At 32.8% G+C, this 20,845-nt stretch overlaps 1 non-coding gene and 1 pseudogene across 1 annotated transcript; one reads left to right on the forward strand and one right to left on the reverse strand.

Moving 5' to 3' along the window:
- Positions 1 to 11,369: 11,369 nt before the first annotated feature.
- On the reverse strand, positions 11,370 to 11,879 carry LOC147386354 (LOB domain-containing protein 21 pseudogene; annotated as a pseudogene).
- Positions 11,880 to 12,029: 150 nt separating this feature from the next.
- Positions 12,030 to 12,103, forward strand: TRNAI-AAU (transfer RNA isoleucine (anticodon AAU)). The gene has a single exon. It is a non-coding gene; the product is annotated as a tRNA-Ile (tRNA).
- The last annotated feature ends 8,742 nt before the right edge of the window (positions 12,104 to 20,845 follow it).

Raw genomic sequence — 20,845 nt, forward strand, 5'->3', positions numbered from 1 at the left:
GTGAGACCGATTTTTGGACCGATGGCAACCAGTGGAACCGGTAGCAAGTTGCAAACCAAGTGAAATTTTGATTTTTCATCAATTTTTTTGGGTTTTTCGCTTGTTCTTCGATCCTTTAACACACCCACGAATAAAAATTTTAAATTATGATAAAAATACATAAAAAATGAAGGTCTTAGTATGAATTTGAATAAACGAAACGACATTCTACTATTTTAAAACACACAAGTTTTGTTAAAAATCTTAAATACAAGTTCTTGAAATCTACGGTTACTAATAAGGATTGGAAATCCCCTACCAAAGTTCGTGGTTGTTGTAGGTGATAAGCTAGCATGAAAGTCAATGATCGATCGTGCGGAACTCGAAGTTCGATGGACTTGAGTGCCAAACGATTGTGTTGATTGCGAAACCTTCGATGAAGGTGTTTTTCCTCATTCTATGACGAAGAACGACTCTTCCTCTAATTAGATGAGACTTTAAGTGTATAATATCGAAATCCACTCACTATTTTTGGCGAAAGACAAAGAGAAAGAAAGGAAAATGAAGATCGAATGGGGTAAGAATGTGGAGTTTGTCGATGTTGACGATTTTTTCTTTTTCGTCAACAATCAACTTGGACTCGTTTGCGATGGATCTTGATCTTTGGGTTAAGAATCAACTGGTGTTTGATTCTTTGGAAAGAAATGAGTAATAAAATAAAGTCAACTTTCTTTTATATAAAAAGGGCTAAGGGCATTTTTATTCAATTTATTTCGATGGTTGGCGATATCTCGATTTCCTAGACTCGAAATTCGACGAATGAATACTTTATTTTTAATAATTTTTTGTTACGGACCTAATAGTATGATCAGATTTTATTGATTCTCGCTTTAATAAAATTTTACCTTTTTTAAGTTTCTCTTAACATGAAATTCAAAGATTTTATAACTTTTTCGTCCGAACTCGAATTCGAGCGTGCTTACATGCTAAAGTATGTTTTTTTGACTATTTTGAATATAATAACGAAGTTAAATTTCTTTAAAAATAAACATAACAAAATCCAAATATTTTACCCCAAAATCTTTCTTTTAGAATTTTCTCAAAATTTCGCTATTAGATTTCCTCAAGATACGAATTAAAGACTCGGAGTATTACAAATTAGCTCAGGTTTGATGAACCGTTGGTTGAGCATTTAATCTCACCTCAACAAATATTTTATATACGTGCACACAATAAAGAGATATCCGTCAAGTGGTTACAATATTGAAGATTTGGAAGTTAATTAGTTGACACATTTTTTATTATATGATTTTATTTAAAATACAACTAATTTCAATAATAATAATTATTTATTTGTAGATAGGGCCTATAAAACAACTATATTATCAAAATAAAGTGTCATTTTTAGTGGAATGGTTGTTGGTTACTGTTCAAAAATAGCTCAAAGTGGTTTACCTATACCAATGAACATAAACAAAATAAAAATAAAAGATTATAGAAAGGAGAAAAGACATATCAATGTGGATGTTGATGAGATTCGCTAAGTCCATTAGTTGACACATTTTTTCTCATATGATTTTATTTAAAATGTGGCTAGTTTCAATTATTATTTATAGATAAAGACTATAAAACAAATATATTATGAAAAAGAAAGGCACCATTTTAAGTGGGATGGTTATTGATTACTACTCAAAGATAACCCAAAATGGTTTATCTATAATATATGATATGAATAAAAAAATAAAAAGATTGTAAAAAAGAAGAGATGCAGTATCAATGTGAATATTAATGAAACTAAAGATTCATTTAATCCTTCTAGTCTTGCAACAATACCAGGTTTAATCACATGATCCGTTTGCCTCGATGATAATTTACTATTTAGTCAAGGATCTCAGGAGTTATCATGAATTCTTGAATAAAAAACAATGAAGAAGATGAGTTGGAAAAAGAACGTAAATTATGTAAACTTATTTGTCGAAGAATTTAACAACTTGAGAAATGACCAAAAGGAAATTGTTGAAAATAGATCATTATGACACATGAACGAGATCGGTTGAAGATTCAAGCAAAACAAGAACAATTGAGGTTGGAGGATAACTGCAAACAAGAGTGAATGAAGATTGCAACCAAACATAAGCAATAACGAATAAGTCGGAGAAAGATATCATGACGATCGATACAAATTTGATTCCCCAAAAAAGGGAAAGCTTTGATTATTGCATAACTAAAGGTAATTTGGGTACATATGCAAGAGGGCTTGGGAAATGGGTCAAGTGGTAGTGGAATTTAAATTTATATATATATATATATATATATATATATATAATAGGTAATGTTTTAATTCAATACATGCAATGTGGTATTTTAATTCAATAAATAGAATTTGAATTTGAAAGAAAAGTTCTTAATTACTTAAATGAAAATATATTCTCTAAAACAATACATAATAAAAAATCACAAAAACCAAGATAAAATTGAAATACCAAATAAGTTGAACAACATATTAAAAAACATGATCACCAAATTGATTTTAGAAATGTAGAAAATCAAACCTTAATATCATATTTTTTTCCTCTATTACAAATCCTACTAAGATGAGAGGATATGTACGTCACAAAAAATACTAGGTTTCAACTGTATTCTAGAAGGAAGATAATTTCATCAGATGAAGGTACCTATCTTTCGACATCAATGTTGTTCGTCTTCAATGATCATGTTGTGTAGTATGATGCATATTATCATTATGATGTAAAGGTCATCTTTATTACAATAATGCATTGGTCCTTCGCTATACCCCACCTAATCTGCAAAACATCAAATGTTCGTTTGACGTTCTTCCTAATAGTCTCTTATTTTTTAACAAACAACCTATCATTTCCTATTGTTGGGTGCGCGGTAGTTTGCATCAACGTTGTCCACTGAAAGTATATACCATTTATCTCGTAGTTAAGTGATGGCATTTTACTATTGATGAGATTGTCGAATAGTGGGGAATAATCTATGCCATTCACATCATTATGTGAACCTGTCATATTAAAGAAAATATGCCAAATCCACAAATCTTTGGATGCAACTACCTCCAATATGAGGATAGGCTTATGATGATGGTCTTTGTGCATGCCATGCCATACAGTAGGATAGTTCTTCTATTTCCAATGTATATAGTCAAAGAACCAAGCATACTTGAGAATCATCTTCCTTTCCTGGAAGTAGATGTGCAATGTCTTTTTCATTCGGTGAGTGCATGTATTGTCCCTCATACAACACAATGATAGCTTTGCAAAAGCGTTTCAAGTTCTGGATCACAGTGATTCGCCAATCTCTAGGTACTCATTACAACGATTCGTCGATAATCGGTGGGCAAGTATACGTATGATAGTTATCATCTTTTGTATGGAAGAACACTCCTAACGACCACAATAGTCTTTTTTCTAGATGAAGTGCTTGTCAAATGCTTCAATGTCCTTCAAAATGCGTAAAAGAACTTTCATAACATTCAGTAACATCAATGAAAGTAGTCAACTAGATATATACAATTCTCGGTGAAATAGTATCTCCATATTTGTAGATGGGTTCCCTCTCCATCACGCTTAATCTATCTTCTATTTCCAACTAGTTGTAAGAGTGTTGCTATCATTTGAGTCGACAACAAATTAGTTTTCTTTTGCACTCATTATTTTATAATGTTAGATAATTGTTTCTTGATCATCAAATGATGAGCTCTTATTGTTCAAAGAACTCGAAATGTAGATGAATTAGAATCGTTCGTACGAATAAATTGGGATGATGAAGTCATTTTTATTTATTTAAAATTTAAGATAGATAAATGCAAGGAGATGAAATTGACAATTTATAAAGAAATAAATTAGTAAAAAAAATAAGCGTTAGAAGTGATAACATATACACTAGTGTGTATATTGGATTGGTGAACTTGTTAAATAAATTCACTTGTTAAAAAGTGATTAACATGTGAAAAATATGTCTACGTGACACTTTTACATTTAAAATTTAACATTTCCATTGGAGATGCTCTTTCTTAGGCCATATGTTAACAAAACCTTGGTAGCACACCTCAAATCCAAGTACTAATCATAACTTTTTCGACTTCTTTATGAATTCTCAAAAAATATATATTTTTAGAATAACATAAATACCCCTTTTTTAGAGTTACCAAGGATGTTGGACACAAAATTATTTATTTTTAAAGTACAAAATATCCCTCATTTACAAATGAGAAATATTTTCTTTACTAACTTAGTAAAGATTTTAAGCCTTACTTAAGGTTCATTTTGATGAAATGGATAACCACACAACTCTCTAAGTTTCATTGAAAAATTTGATCCAAATTTTTTTTTTCAAAAAATAATTTATTTTGAGTTTGATCCAAGGATTTGGCAATGGATGGCTATTGAACTTCCATATAACCCCCAAACTGAAAATTAAAATTCAATGGTAAAAATAACCAAATTGCAAACCCAACTATTCTGATTCACTTAAATTTATCGTTGTGGAAAGGTTTTTAGGTTCTCCACTCCTCGAGATGTGTGTAACTTTTGATAAAGAGTTCGATTTTGTCTTTCTTGTCTTTCTCTTGGGATAGTCAGACATTGACCTCCTCTTACTCATCTGATGTCTTCTCGATCGATTGTAAAAAAGAGGTGGTCGAGCTTCAATTTTAGGCCTTTTTGATTGGATTTCCATTTTGAATTCTTCTTCCCAATGCAATTTGTCAACTGCCTTTAGATCTTCTCAGAAGTCTTTTGACCTTCCACACCTTAGGTAGAGAGTTGTCGTTCACTTCAATCGATGACCCGAGGTGCCTCTTCTTGCATGTACTTTTGCACCATAAACGACTTCTTTATTTGATGACGTCAGTTTTCGCCATTGTTCTTTACTTTTCTTTCTCGGTTGAGTCTGGATTTATTTCTAGCTTGAAGTAGAAGCAACTGGGGTCCCTTTTTTGGCGACAGCCCAACTCCTCTTCCTTTCTTGGAGTCAAGTCATATACCTCCCTATATCGAAAGACTTAATTTTGAACTCCATTCTTCCATTTCTTTCTTCGGTTCATTGATCCATTTTCTTTCCTTGCTGACTTATGACTTCTTCATCTCTTCTTAAATTGATTTTTCTCCATTGTTGATGGGGGATGAGCTAGATCATTCTTCCTTCGAACTTTATTCCACTCTCTTTGTTTCTTCTCCTTGGTGACGACAGTTTGGAACTTTTTCATTACTTCAAGATTCTTGAATGATAATAGTCGTGAAGGTAAAAAATAGAGGCCCCGATGTAGGGCCTGCTAACGTTCTTCCGATGAACTTGTTAGTATAATTTTACGAAAGAATAATAAATTTAAGAATGTAAAAAAAGATGACGAACAATATAGTTGCAAAGTCTTATATTACTAACTTGCATTCATTTTTTTTTAATACAACACTCTCTCTTCTTTTTCTACGCACCCCATCTGTCTAACATTTCTAGTTAGCTTATATAGTGGAGTTCTCTAAACAAGTATTATTTTGCTACTAATCTAGGTGTTCTTCTATGAATCATGCTATTTTAATTTTGCTTGCGTGTTTTGGGCAAGGAACCTATCATGTCAATATGATTGGATTTGATGTATAAGTGTTCCAAGTTCTTAAATGTGTTGATAAATACCTCTGACCCGTAGTATCTTGTCTACTAGATTCAAATTTTTCTTGAGAATATCTTTGATAAGTTCGGTCTTCGGTGTTTATCTCGATTTTTGTTTGTATACTTTGTGTCTAATTTTCTAGTGTGATTGTGGTCTATATCCTGAGCTTGGTCTGTGAAAAATGGTTACTAGGTTTGCCTGTAGGTTGTTTTTTTGTTCCCATCTTCCTAGATCTTCTGTATCATATTATTCAGATGTTCTCGATCTATACCGTGTTCATAGGATGAGATATGACTTTCTATTCTTTTGCGTTTACGTTCTTCATGGGCTTGTTCCTGATTTTTTTGATATACTTCTCGATTATGGTTTTGCATAAATCTAGCTAAGTTGGATCTTAGTTTCTATTTTTACTACACGTGTCCTTATCGCGTGGTATGACAAATATGGTCCCCATAATTTCCTTTTTTTTTTTTAACTCGGTTCTCCTAAGTGAGAAAAATAATCATAAAAAATTATTGTCTTATCATTCTTTTATGCTAGGTTTAAAAAAAAATAATAACTTCGTACCTATTTTCATTCGGTTGATGAAGTTGGAATGTTGCGTTATCTTATCTTCTATCTCATTCTTATCCTTCATTTTGTTGGTTCTCGTTTCTTGCGTGTTCTTCTCTGTTTTTGAAGTAGGCAATTGTAATGGCTCATTAGGGCATTTATCTTGATCTTGATAAGTCTCTTAATCTTTTTGAATTGCTTAGAATTCATGATCTTTTTTCTAAAAATGAGTTTCCTCTTTAGGGGTAATTTGAATGAGATTGATTGCATATGCCATTCCCTCTATATATAGACCTTTTCTTCCATTCTCTTTTTCATTTCTGCTTTCAGTTCTTCGTTCTTCTCTCTTCTTTTTTTTTTCGTGGAAAGTTCATCATTTATATGTTAATCTTCTTGGTAAGAGATATTTTCTTCCCTTTTTGCCTTTCATGGAGGTTTCTGAAGAAGACAATGGTGTCCATGTTAGTATTGTTGTGGTATTCTACACAAGATCTTCTCTAAGTCACTGTTTCAGAGATATTAGTGCCATGATTCCCAAAGGATGGGCCAAACTTGGTGATGACTCGAGAAAGCCTTTAAGGTGGAGGTCCGACTCGATTTTCATGCCTATCTTCGTGATTGGGGGCTCTTCTTTAGGAAGATGTTTGAGCTCACCCAATATAGACTCATTATTAGGCGAGTTATAAGTTTCAAGTAGCCCCTACTCTTCAAGATGGCTTCTCCTCTTCAACTCCAATGAGTTCGTCTGGAAGCTCAAGTCGTGAAGGCTGAGTTATTCTACTGATTTCGATGTCGATCGGGTTCTTTTGCTAGATCTAACATTGGCCGATCTTTTCTACTGTTTCCATTATCTATCTTTACTTCTTTTTATTCTTTGTAATTCCGAGGCAAACCTCGTGTAAAATGCAAACAATTTTACAAGATAAAAATAAAAGCAATCTTTTACTTACACATATCTATCTCTCTTTTCCGAGATGTTTAATGTCTTTATATTTAACTGGACAAACTTCATATTAACAAGCAATAAGCAAGTTAGATTCATAGAGAGAATTTTGTTTCTAGCAAGAGTTTTTGTTTTCGTATGTTCTATTTTCTTTGATGTTTCTGTTTAGCATGATTCTTCTAAGTGAAAATGTAAGTCATTTCTAAGTGATCTCAGTATGTGAATTCAATAGCTTTCCTGTTTTTCATTTTTTTTTCTTACTTATAGTCTTGTTGTACATATTTCGTATGAGGGTCTAATAGATATCTCAGTGAATCAAACTTCTAATTCGTAACTTATGCTAGCTTATGTAACTTGTGTAAGAGCCTTAGTGAATTTAGCTTATGCATACTTATTTCTATGTAAATAGATACGAATGTTTTAAACGACCTCGGTATGATTCATGTTCAACTTACAACTTTCTCAAATGTAAATGAGCTCGGTTTTACATTTTTAACTTTCCATTTACATGAATACACATAAGTGTTTTTCCTTCCTTTCTACCTTGCCCCAGCCAACTTCCCCCAGAGCATCGATTGCACAATAGCTGCCCTCAGTGTGTTTTGTGAGTACCTACAACGACTTCAAACTTGCTTTATTATTATTCTTTTCCCCACTTCCCCCTGAGTACTGATTACACGATAGTTATAACGGTGTGTTATCGTGAGTGCGCACGATGACTTCAAACTTGTTTTGCATGACCCTGAGCGCATATAGCAACCTTAGACTTATTGACATTCCCCCCTTAGTGCATATAGAGACCTCAAACTTATTGACATACTTCTCGAGTGCATATAGCAACTCAGTGAACTATTTCTTCTTATTCTTTTTCTTTGAGTATCATAGGTGAGTGTTAAGTTTTTACCTAAGTGGACTAGCATCCCAAAACCAAAATCTCCTTTCACCTATTAGGCTGCATGTGTCTTTGTTTAGTTTTGATTGCAATCGAGATTTCGTAATGGTGAAGGTTTTTTTCTTCGGGCATTGTGAGGGAGTGATTTGCCTTGCCCATATTTGGTACACAAAAATAAAGTTCCCTTGGTTGTTCTCGATAATGCCCGTACTTATAAAATTGCATCTTCTTTTCTAAAGGGAAACTAGAATATACGCCTTTATGATCCTTATAATTGAGCCGTCTACTTTGTCTGGGCGAATCTTCCTTGTTCTTTTCATATTTTGCTATTTTGTCAGTTATGCCCTTTGTTATGTGTGGTTGATCATTTTGCTGAGATTTTGTGTTGTTGAAGATCTTTTCTCCTAGTGTCACCAGGGGTATGGTTTTGCCTTGTTCCAACTTAACCTTCTCCTTATGTACGACTATCTAGTTGGTGTTGTTTGTTTGAAATGGTGGCACGGCTTCTTGGGTTTTACCGCATGGTCTCTGAGTTTAACAAGGCTTCCCACGAATGACACCAAAAGTGTGGAGAGGTTTTTAGGCTTTCCACTCCTTGAGATATGTGTAACTTTTGGATGAAGAGCTCAATTTTTAACTTTTTTGTCTTTTCCTTGGGATGGTCAAACATTGACTTCCTCTTGCTCCTCTGATGTCTTCTCAATCGATTATAAAGGAAGAGGTGGTTGAGCTCGATTTTAAGCCTTCTTGATTGGATTTTCGTTTTGAATTCTTTTTCTCAAGGCCCTTTGTGGGTTGTTTTTAGATCTTTTCGGAAGCCTTTTGGCCTTCCACACCTCAGGAAGACAGTTTCCGTTCACTTCAATCAATGACCTGAGGTGCCTCTTCTTGCATGTACTTCTACGTCATGACCAACTTCTTTGGTTTCTACCATTGATTTTCACCTTTTTTTCTTGGTCGAGTCTGGTTCCTTCCAGTTTGAAGTAGTAGCAATTGGGGTTTCTCTTCTGGTGGCAACCTGACTCCTCTTCCTTGACCAGAGTTAGGTCGGATGCCTCCCTATGTTGGAAGACTTGACTTTGAAATTTATTCTTCAATTTGTTGATCCCTTCTCCTTCCTTGCTGACTTATGACTTTCCCATCTCTTCTCAAACCAAATTTTCTCCATTATTGATGGGGGATGGGCTGGATCATTATTTCGTTGAACTTTATTCCACTCTCTTTGTTTCTTTTTCGTGATGACAATAGTTTGGAACTTCTTCACTACTTCGAGACTCATGAATGATAGTAGTCCTGAAGGTAAGAAATAGAGTCCCTGGTGTGGGGTCAGCCAACATTCCTCCGACTATCTTATTAGCATAATCTTACGAAAGAATAATAAGCTTAAAAATGCAAGAAAGATGATGAATAATATAACTGCAGAGTCTTATAGTACTAACTCGCATTCATTTTTTCAACCCAACACTCTTTCCAAGGGGTGGATTTACAATAAGGGCACTTATCCCCACAATAATTTTCGAAGTCTATGGATAAGTAAGCTATTGCAACAGATTTTAACTGTGGATAAAGAAATCTGCCACTATTGCCCCCACAATTTTTTTATACTCTTAGTTGTCCCCACAAAAAGAGTTCTACTCTTGGTTGCCCCTATATGAGCAAAATCCTGGCTTCGCCCCCCTTGCTTTCTCTTTTCCTTCTACTCACTTACTCTTTCTAATGTCTCTAGCTTAGCTTATATAGTGAAGTTTTCTAGACAAGTGATGTTCTGCTACTAATCCAGGTGTTCTTCTATGAATCATGCTATGTTAGGTTTGCTCGAATGTTTTAGGCAAGGAACATATCATGTCAGTGGGATTGGATTTGATGTGCAAGTGTTGTGGGTTCTTAAATATGGAGAGAAATATCTTTGACTTGTAGTATCTTGCCAACTAGATTCAAATCTTTCTTGAGCTTATCTTTGATATGCTCGATCTTGAGTGTTTATCTTGGTTTTCATTTGTATACTTTGTGCCTAATTTACTAGTGTGATTGTGGCCTAGATCCTGAGCTCGATCTATGAAAAATGATTACTAGGCTTGTTTGTAGGTTGATCTTTTGTTCCCATCTTCCTGGATCTTTTATGTCATATTGTTCATATGTTCTTGGTCTATACCGTGCTCATAGTACGAGATGTGACTTTCTATTCGTTCGCGTTTACGCTCCTCAATGGTCTTCATTTTGGCGATATACTTCTCGATCTATGATTTTGCATAAATTTAGCTAAGTTGGATCTTAGTTTCTATTTTTTACTACACGTGTCCCTATCGCGTGGTGTGAAAAATATGATCTCCACAATCATCAATAAAGATACATGTTTCTTTTAGAAATCCAATTGTCCCTCTTAATCTTTCTTCTCAAGCCTTAAAATATTTTAACATTATAATTGTACTTTGTAACTTGCATACTTGAATTATATTTAGGCACAAGCCAAAAAATGATTTATATTTTCACACCCCTATAAACCGGATTCGTTCTAGAGGTGAGTCCTGAATTTGAATCAAGTAAATAGGTTTTGAGAGAGTTTTCTTAGCTTTATGGGATAATATATAAATAGTAATTGAATTTGCTACTTCTTTATGAACAAAATGGATAAATTGGAAGAAAAAAAATTAGGTTCGATGAAAGACGAGCCCCTATAGTTTCTATCTATTCCATCCTGGGCCTTGTTTGGATAATTGAGAGTGTCATATGGCAAAGAAGTAAAATCACTTCGTTTAAATTTAAGAGTTCAATGGCCATCTATTTTGAAAACCTTTGATCAGATCAAAAAAGTTTTATTTTATTTTTGTGAAGGCCATGAACCCTAGAGAGCTGAGGTGTTATTTTTCTTTCCAATGTGATGGTCTCTCAAGGGTTGATTGATATATATTTAAATTTTTATATGAAAGTTTTTAATATTATAGGAGGGCTCAGATGGAGGAGGGAGTATATTGTTCATGATTGCCAAACACGTATATGTAGAAAATCAGTATTGGTGAGTAGGAAACTATTCGACTCGCATCTCAAACGTCATTAAAAGTTACAACAGTCCATCTCAAATTATAGATAGATGCGAACTGTTCTTCAATTCTTTTACTGTTTTCTTCTCAGATAATGTCAGAAAAAAAACCCCTGAACACACAGAGCTAAATTGGTTGATGTTCTTTACTGCAACTGAAATGTGGTGTGGGTTTGATCCCACCAACTTTATTTACAAAGAAAAGAAAAAGAAAAAGAAAAAGAAAACTATACTGATGATTTATTAACATTACAAAGGCACCCATTGATGGAAAGCCAACACCAATGAAGTATAACTGATAATAAACATTAAAACATAATTTGGGAGAGATATATTATGGTGGAAATGAAGTTCCAATAGGAGGAACATGGAATGACCATGGTTGTTGAAATTCCAAAGAATTAGAATTAGAATTAGAAGTATAAGTGGTCTCACTTCTCATTCCATCAGAAAACTCAAAATCGTGATTAAAAGGCATGGCATCATGATTGGCTTTAGCCGAATAATGAGCAAGACGAGCTCTTGCTATGGAAAGATCATGTTGGAGCTGAGCCATTTTGGTTTGCAACAAAGCCATGGTTCCTAGACAACCATAAACAGGATCCATGAGTCTAGTTTCCGCCTCGTAAGCTAACGAGTTAACCGTGTCGGCTCGTCGTTCCACGGGGACTTCACTAAGGATCTTACTCACGTTGCTTGCACCAAACACCTTGTGAACTTTGGCAAATTTGGGCAATTCGTCGGATCGAAAGTAAGGTGCAAAGATACAATTTGGTGTGCATTTCCTCTTGAGGAACTTGCATGCTGCACAAGAAGAGGTTGAACGACACTCTTGCCCTTTCATGGTTTCAACTACACAATTTCTTCAAGCTCTTCCTTATCCTCACATTCTATATATAATTAATAATATGGGTCTTTCTCTTTGGGAAACTTTTTGAATTTGATACTTAAAAAAGGTTTTATAAATTAATTGATAATGTCATCAAACGAAAATGGCCTATTAGCTCAGTTGGTTAGAGCGTCGTGCTAATAACGCGAAGGTCGCAGGTTCGAGACCTGCATGGGCCAACTTTTTTTTTATGTTTTCTTTGCAGAATTTTATGAATAGTGTTGTAGTTCAGTCTCCCATTGCAATAACGAGTTGACTCACCCGAATACATAAATCATCTTGTTAGCCAGAGATTAGATCGTTTAACTCAGTTTAAATTATCAATTAACATATATTTATATTTAAATAATATTAAATAATAAATTCTTATAAAATAAGTAATTACATGGTGATCAATTAAAAGATCAGATTTTATTCAGATAATAAATATGTACATCACTATAAAATTAATTATTTAAAAAAATATATATACAAAATCAAAATTGACTCAACCAATATTTTCAAAATATTGGACAAATTAAAGTCACACTAATACTATAGACATTAAATATCCTACTTGTTCACAAACAATACACTCGAGTTATCTCGATCTTGGATGATTTTTAAAAGAAAAATATTAAATTAACTTTAAAAGAAAAATGCTAAACTGACTTCGAAAATAGAACTGCCTTTAAGACGGTGTGTGCATGAAACCATAGATGCTTTTTCCCGAGATACGAATGTTGTACAATCAAGAGAAACCAATGGTTCTCTGCAAACAGTGCTGAGGGCAATGTGGTAGGAAGTCAATAACGTTTTTAAAATCATGCTAGACAGGATAAAATGAAATTATCCAAATTTGTTTAGTTGAAGTATTCCACTTTTAGTGTGACATGGATTAGGAGAGTTTTTTTTTTTTAGTTGTTGTTGTTGTTTTAAAACTTGAAAGGACCTCTCCTAAAATTTTTTCTTTGTAAATAAATGAAATGGGTCCACATAATTTATCCCTAAGATTTGAAAAATGGGAATTCAGACAAGACAGTTCATAAGATCAAATAATGCAGATAAGATATTTTATTGGAAAAGAAAAACAAAATGAGAGAGTTTCAGAAGAGAAAGAGAACCTCTCTTTCTTCTTCTACTTCATTTTGTGATTAAAAGTCATAAAAAGTTTTGATAATTCAAGGGGGAATCAATGGGTTGTCCCTCCCTAGTGTCCAACATCATTGATTTTAGGACAATAGCATTTATAACTAGTATAACAACGACATCGCAACAGCTTATAAGTTACCCCTAGAAACATATGGTGTTGTGGAGCCTGATATTACTGGTCAATAAACAGTAACTATTAATCAAACTACATGTCCCCACCGGTCGAACTGTAATTTATAATTGTGTTTTTTTTTTTTTTCATAGCAGAATCAGTGTGATTCATGTACATACCTCAATCTTATTGAAATCACATAAAAATCTTTGTGTTTTGTGTGTGGTGCATCTTGATTTAATTTTCTTTATGTATTGTTCTTGGATCGATTTCTTTACCTATGGAATCACTATTTTTTTTTTTATTTGAAATTTACCTTTTAATACTAACTGCATTTGATAAGTCCAAGTTAAAAAAAAAAAAAAAAATGAAGTTGAGTGAGATATCTCGGTTCAGTATGATTATAATCTAGATGGAATGAAATGACATGGGTTATTTATTCTTTGTTTTTTGGCTAAGCAAGCAAATGAATCAAATAAAGATAAAACTTGGATATTGTTTGGAATTCCAGAAAAAAAAAAATCAAAAAATGAATTTAACTCTACTCCGAACAATTCCAAGAGAAATTAAACTAAAAAAAATGAATTGAGCCAAATAATCTTAAAATCTGATAAGAGTTGATCTTATATATTTGAATTTATTGTCAATTAGGGATCTAAGTAGCACCAAGACTTTTTCCTCCTCGATCTACCCTTCTTAGGCCATGCTACTGGTTCAGATTCAATAGCTCGTATACCTACCTCTTCCAAGTAGTCTATTCTTACATCACATGCTATTATGATACGAGTCTTAAAAGAAGTGGGCACTTGCCATTTCACATTATGTTCATTTTAAAGATAAAAAATATTATTTTATTTTATTGATAGATTATCTATCCATTAGTGAGAAATATTTCTGTGATTAAAAAAAATTTAAGATAGATTTCAATCAACAATACTCACCTTCTCTTATTATAGTTTAAGGGAAAAATAGCTCAAGCATCAGGAATCGAGAGACTAAACACTAGGCCATGGAATATGTATGTAGGCCACGAGCCGAAACAATGCAGCCTAGTCAGACTCGGATCATCCCTCACGCCAAATTTTCTCTTTTCCGACACCTATTAATAAATGAATTGCATAAAAGCCGAAGCACGTGTTTATATGGAATTGCCAATCAACCAAAAATCGTCGATTAGATATCATTTGACAATTGCAAATGTACTCATGGAAATTAATCCAAGAGGTGAGCTTACCCGACATATGTAAATCGTAACCATCACAGGAAAGCATATGGATTGAATTTTAACACCAATTTGACAAAGTTCAGTTAATTTAAAATCGTAACTTTGTCAATGTTCTATTAATATAAAATCACACTTGAAGTTTTTTTCGATTGTTTTCGTTAGCTTTTTTCTGGTCTAAGGGTTTTATTTTGTAATTTTCTTTGAGAGGTAATTTTGTATGTTTGTTAATGGGTATTTAAGATCATTTTTCGAATCTGTAGTTAGTTTATTTATTTATTTTATATTTTGTCGTAATTTGAAAGAAAGAGATAGACTCTTCATCTTTCATCATCTTCATCTCATTTTGCTTAATTATGTTAACCTATCAAAAACATACAAAGGATAAATTCCGAAAAATGACATCATAACACAAGTGTACACAAGAAGCATAGCACTAACATAAGAGCCAACATTTAGTCCAAGGATCCCAAAATTTTATAGATAATTATCCCAATGAATAAAATAATGTCTGAAATCTTCATCTCTTCTAAGCTAAACTTTATCAATTTCAGAATTAACTTAATAATCAAAATATTTTTAGGAGGGTCTATTGAAAATTCAAAGGGGGAAAGCAATCTAGTTTCAAAATCTTACAAACATAGTAATAACATGAGAGTACAAATAAAAAGTCTTATATATTCAACAATCCTAAACAACTTTTGAATTTCAGTTCTTTAAAAGAAATGGAAATAAAACTTATTTTATTTTAAAATTGTATAATAGTTTTTCAATTATAACTGTTTGGATTTTTTTTTTTAAACAAAAAAGAGCTCTTAGTTTTCTACCATGTTTAGATTTAAAATATTTTCAATAAGTTGAAGATTTTTCTTTTATTCTACCAAAAAGATACATTTTAAAGGAAGTGAGCAATTTTTTGAAAGAAGCTAATGACAGCTTATAAAAGGTAGTTCCGAATGGCATGGCCTCAAACCCCACAAGTAATGGAAATGGTTAAGGTGAAAATTCCTTAGATATAATTTTCCATAAAACAATATGGCTAGTATGGGAGAAAAACAAAGGTTTTCCCATTGACTAATAAAGACTCCCTCAATAATCTCCAGATGTAATTTTCACAAGAATCCCTAGATATAATTTTCCATCTTGATCTATGTTTAGTGTTTTGCATATAATGTCATTTGAGACTATTTTTTTTCTAAAAATAAAAATATTAAATTGGAATTGTTGAGTAGAAAAATAACTTAAAATAATATATTATTTCTTACTGTTGTAAAATTCATAATTTTATTCATGTATTTTGTTGGGGGTAAGATTTGAATTCAAGACCTCTTGAGTATTATTTGTAAAGTGTACAGATTTCCTTGATTGATAAAACCTAAGCTAAGTGAATTTTTTCATTTTTTATATAAGTTGAAAATTAAAAATTCTCTTAATTTTCTTGTTTGTGAGAATTGTGGAGACAACTCTTTAAATCTTTAGTCCCACATCAAATAAATACAAAAATTGTATTGTACTAATAAAGGATCTCACTCTCTTTCTTGCTTGGATGTGAGTGAGAAAGAGAGTGAACCTCACGTACATAGGGGCCCAAGACATCATGAGATTGATACTCATTGTGTTTTGGGGCCAATCCATTGGAAAATCTTAGTGCGTGTGTGCACATGCGATGCGTGCTGGGGGGGGGGGGTGCAAATTCCGAATTTAAACCTCACATGGATTCACGTGAAAAACCCACTTTTCATCTCAACCATTGATCTGACTAATCTTTAGAGTTAATGTGTTAACCATTTGGATCCTCCAACATTCAGAAACATGCCAATTAAGGTCTAAACGTATCTATGATTACTTTAGTGAACCGTTGGGCCTATTGTCTATAAAACAAATCCTTTCCTAATGTTTGATCTCTCTCTTCATATGTTTTTTTTTTTAACAATATCTTGTTGCTTGTACAACGTTCGATTCGATCGAGTTTGACATAAGTCCACTATTTTCGAGTGCGCAATTAGTAGAATCATAGTTAGTATAGACTGTGACAGTTGAATCTTGGAAACTAAATACCTGAGATCGACTGTACTGCAAATTCATTTCTAAGGGGGCGAAATTACTTTTAAGGACAACAACTTTTTCGTGCCTTAATCACCAATAAGTTCTTCCAATTTCTTCATGCTTTTTCATTCTATTATTGTTTAGAATCTTTTTGTTTCAAGGACACAAAACCAAAACACAAAACACAAAATTACAACATTTACTTCTAGCAAGTGATAGTTAGCATAGTTGGTAGAGTCGACAGGTGACGATGTCTAGACCTAGGAACAATTCTTAGCCTACTAATAAAAAAATTATGAATATCAAGTTGATTGTTCTCTACAAAATATTTAATAATATAGAATAACTAGAGTTTGCCTACAACATGACATGGGCATCCTCTTTGATGTTAAGGGGGGCAAAAAGAGAGACAGAGTTATATTGGAGGAATATTATTGTAGAGAAGATGAAATATAATACAATGGAAGGGGGCGAAGAGGAAAGGCAATAGTGAGGTAGTGTGGAGTGTGGACCCTACTCCTTTATAGTTGAGTGGGGATGTTCATTCGACACAAAATTATAGTTGATTGGGGTTCATCATTGTGTTTTATTATATAAATTTGTTGTTATAAAAACTAATTTTATTTTGTTATTATATAAACTAATTTTATATTAAAATGGTGTAAAGAATAATATTAATAAATAACTCATTTTACTATATAGAAAGTAATATAATATTAATTATAAGTTTGACCATACCCAATAATTATAGTTTTGATGATAAATAATTCATTATAGAATATAAAATTTAAAGTTAATATTATATACTTCATCTATATAATAAAAACAATAGTGGATCGCACTCCAGCTATAATTTTGTGGGGTTATAAACGTCTTACTCGAACTACAATGGAGTGGGTCCACATGACCCCTTTAATGTCTTTTCTCTTCACCCATTCAACTTTATTGTGTTTTATTTCCTCCCCACCCCTCTTTGTCAATAACATCCCTCCAATTTGATAAAATTTTCTTGTTAAGTCTTTTTTCAATAATACCCCTCTAACATTATCATCTTTTCTCTTTTACCCATTTAACTCCAAGGAGGATGCATGTGCCGTAGGTATAGGCAAACTGTAGTAATATTATAAGTCATATAACCCATTTCAAATTAGTTGGCTATATTTTATATTTTTTTTACATAATAAAATATAAATATTATTTATATTAAAATTAAAAAAACATTTATATATATATATATATATATATATATATATATATATATATATATATATATATATATATATATATATATAGGGAGCGGTTCAGCAGCCCTAAAGTTTGCCAAACATTTTCATAGAGATCATCCTCATAAAAAATCAGCCCATTCCAAAACTTCTAACCCCATCAAAAGTGATTCAAAAATATTGGTCGATTCACGATTCTTCAATATGTAAATTAGGGTTAGAAATTTCAAAATGAATTGATTTTTGGAGAGGATGATCTCTTCACCAAAGATATCATCCTCACAAAAAATCAACTCATTCCAAAGTTTCTAACCCATTTTTTGAAAAATGTTTGGCAAGCTTTAGGGTTGTTAAACCGCTCCCATATATATATATATATATGGGAAATGTTCAGCACCCTAAGTTTTACCACACACTTTAACAAACGTTTTTTGTCCTACATGGGTTAGAAGTTTTGGAATGAGTTGATTTTTGGTGAGGATGATCTCTATGATTAGAAGATCATCCTCCCCAAAAATCAGCCCATTCCGAAATGTTTAGCCCCATGTTTACACGTTGAAAATTCGTGGACCGTCCATTTTTTGTAAATCAATTTTGATGGGGTTAGAAGTTTTGGAATGAGCTGATTTTTGGTGAGGATGATCTCCTCACCATAGAGATCATCCTCACCAAAAATCAGCTCATTCCGAAACTTCTAACCCATGTAAGACAAAACGTGTTTGTTAAAGTGTGTGGTAAAACTAAGGGTGGCGAACGGGACCCTATATATATATATATGGGAAATGTTCGGCACCAAACATTTTGGCAAAACATTTTTCAAAACATGAGTTAGAAGTTTTGGAATTGGCTGATTTTTTTTGAAGATGATCTCTACGGTGAGGAGATTATCATCACCAAAACTCATCTCATTCCAAAATTTCTAACCCCATCAAAAATGGTTTATAAAAAATGGATGGTCCACGATTTTTCAACTTGTAAACATGAGGTTAGAAGTTTTGGAATGGGCTGATTTTGGTGAGGATGGTCTCCTCACCATAGAGATCATCCTCACCAAAAATCAGCCCATTCCAAAACTTCTAACTAAGACAAAAATGGTTGGTTAAAATGTTGGTCAAAATGTTTGGTGCTGAACGGGACCCTATATACTAACCCATGTAAGACAAAAATGGTTGGTTAAAATGTTGGCCAAAATGTTTGTCCTTCAGCACCAAACATAGGGTCCCGTTCAGCACCAAACATTTTGGCCAACATTTTAACTAACCATTTTTGTCGTGAGGATGATCTCTACGGTGAGGAGATCATCCTCACCAAAAATCAGCCCATTCCAAAACTTCTAGCCTCATGTTTACAAGTTGAAAAATCGTGGACCGTCCATTTTTTGTAAATCATTTTTGATGGGGTTAGAAGTTTTGGAATGAGCTGATTTTTGGTGATGATGATCTCCTCACCGTAGAGATCATCCTCACCAAAAATCAGCCCATCCCAAAACTTCTAACCCATGTTTTGAAAAATGTTTTGCCAAAATGTTTGACTCAAACATTTTGGCAAAACATTTTTCAAAACATGGGTTAGATTTTTGGTGAGGATGATCTCTACGGTGAGGAGATCATTATCACCAAAAATCAGCCAATTCCAAAACTTCTAACCCATGTAGGACAAAAATGGTTGGCTAAAATGTTGGCCAAAATGTTTGGTGCTGAACAGGACCCTATATATATAATATATAATATATACATTTTTACTAGATTCATTTGAAAAAACTCATGAATCATCAATTGGACTTGATTGGCTGGTTATTTGATTCAATTTGAGTTTTCAAATTTTAAAAGTATGGTATTGGCCCTATTTTAGTTCATCCCAATGGGTGACAGTAATTCCTGTTCTAGAGGTAAAAGCTTCTCTTGAAGACCGATTTCCTAGAATTTATTATAGTAAATAATAGCAAATATTGTTTAAGAACACTAGCACATAAATATTATTTGAAGATGCAACTTAACTAAGTTGGAAAGGCTTAAGGAGTTTACTCTGTTGGCCACCATCTCCTTGCTTGTTGAAAAATTTTTGATTAATAACATTAAACTATAAATTAAAATAAAAACTCAATGTTGTTTCATTTTTTTTTTCTTGTCTATTTTAAAATTTAACAACGTTGTTTTCAAATAAGCCTATGAAACTTGTAGAGGTCGACTTTGTGATAAATCAATCAGATAAGTCACTGATTTTTTATGTGATTCAACAAATATACTTACTTTTACGAGTTCGAGAACCGTTTCACTATAAATCTCATGGTTATATAAACTCCTCTCAGTTTTTTCCTCTTCTTTCCTCCTCTTATATCATCTTTTTTATGATGACCTCAAGATTTTTAAATAGAAAAATCTTAAAAAGAGTCATAACTCTAATTAAGTTATAATTGATCATATTATTTTTTATCCAAATTAATAATTACATAAAAAGGAAAATAATTCTCTTAAATTGAGATTGTTTATTAATAAGATAGAGTCATCTTCAAATAATGCCACATGTCCACCTCTAAATACATGTTGATGGTACGGATGAATGATTTGGATGAAGGACGATTTTATCCCTCCACAAAGTCAATTATACATTTGTCTTTTAATTTCACATAATGAAAGGTAAAAATGTCACTTCAACTATAGCACTCAGTAGAAATAATTTTTAAAAAAATGGGAAAGAGAAGATAACGTTGCAATGGTCCACTTAAAGAGAGAAAGTGGGAGTCGTTCTCCAAAAAATTGCAGACAATATCCCTTCACAAACATCATTGATAGTTCCACTCTTATATGTTGTTACAAGAGATCAACAGTGCTTATTTCTCTTGCTTGTGTTTATGTTTCTTTTGCTTTTTTTCTTTAGAGTGTAGTGTGTGTTTCACACTATACTTTTATACTTTTCTGTGCATCACCATATTAAAGGTATCCACGTTTCGATTCCCCTACACCCAATCACAAAGGAAAGAAAAAGAGAAAAAGCAATAACAATTTGCTCTCTCTCCCCCCAAGCAGATATCTTCTTCAAAATAGGGATGGAGACATGATTTTTGGTCAGTTGGGGCTAAGTGTTAATTATAATTGTTGGCCAATAAGTTTGATTCCTTTCTATGCAAATGTTAGTCTCGTTACGATAAATTATATTTAATCAATAATCCTCATAATAATAGTGGAGG

Source organism: Akebia trifoliata, chromosome 14 (assembly GCF_017979445.1).
Source record: "Akebia trifoliata isolate Shusen 1 chromosome 14, ASM1797944v1, whole genome shotgun sequence".
NCBI lineage: Eukaryota > Viridiplantae > Streptophyta > Magnoliopsida > Ranunculales > Lardizabalaceae > Akebia > Akebia trifoliata.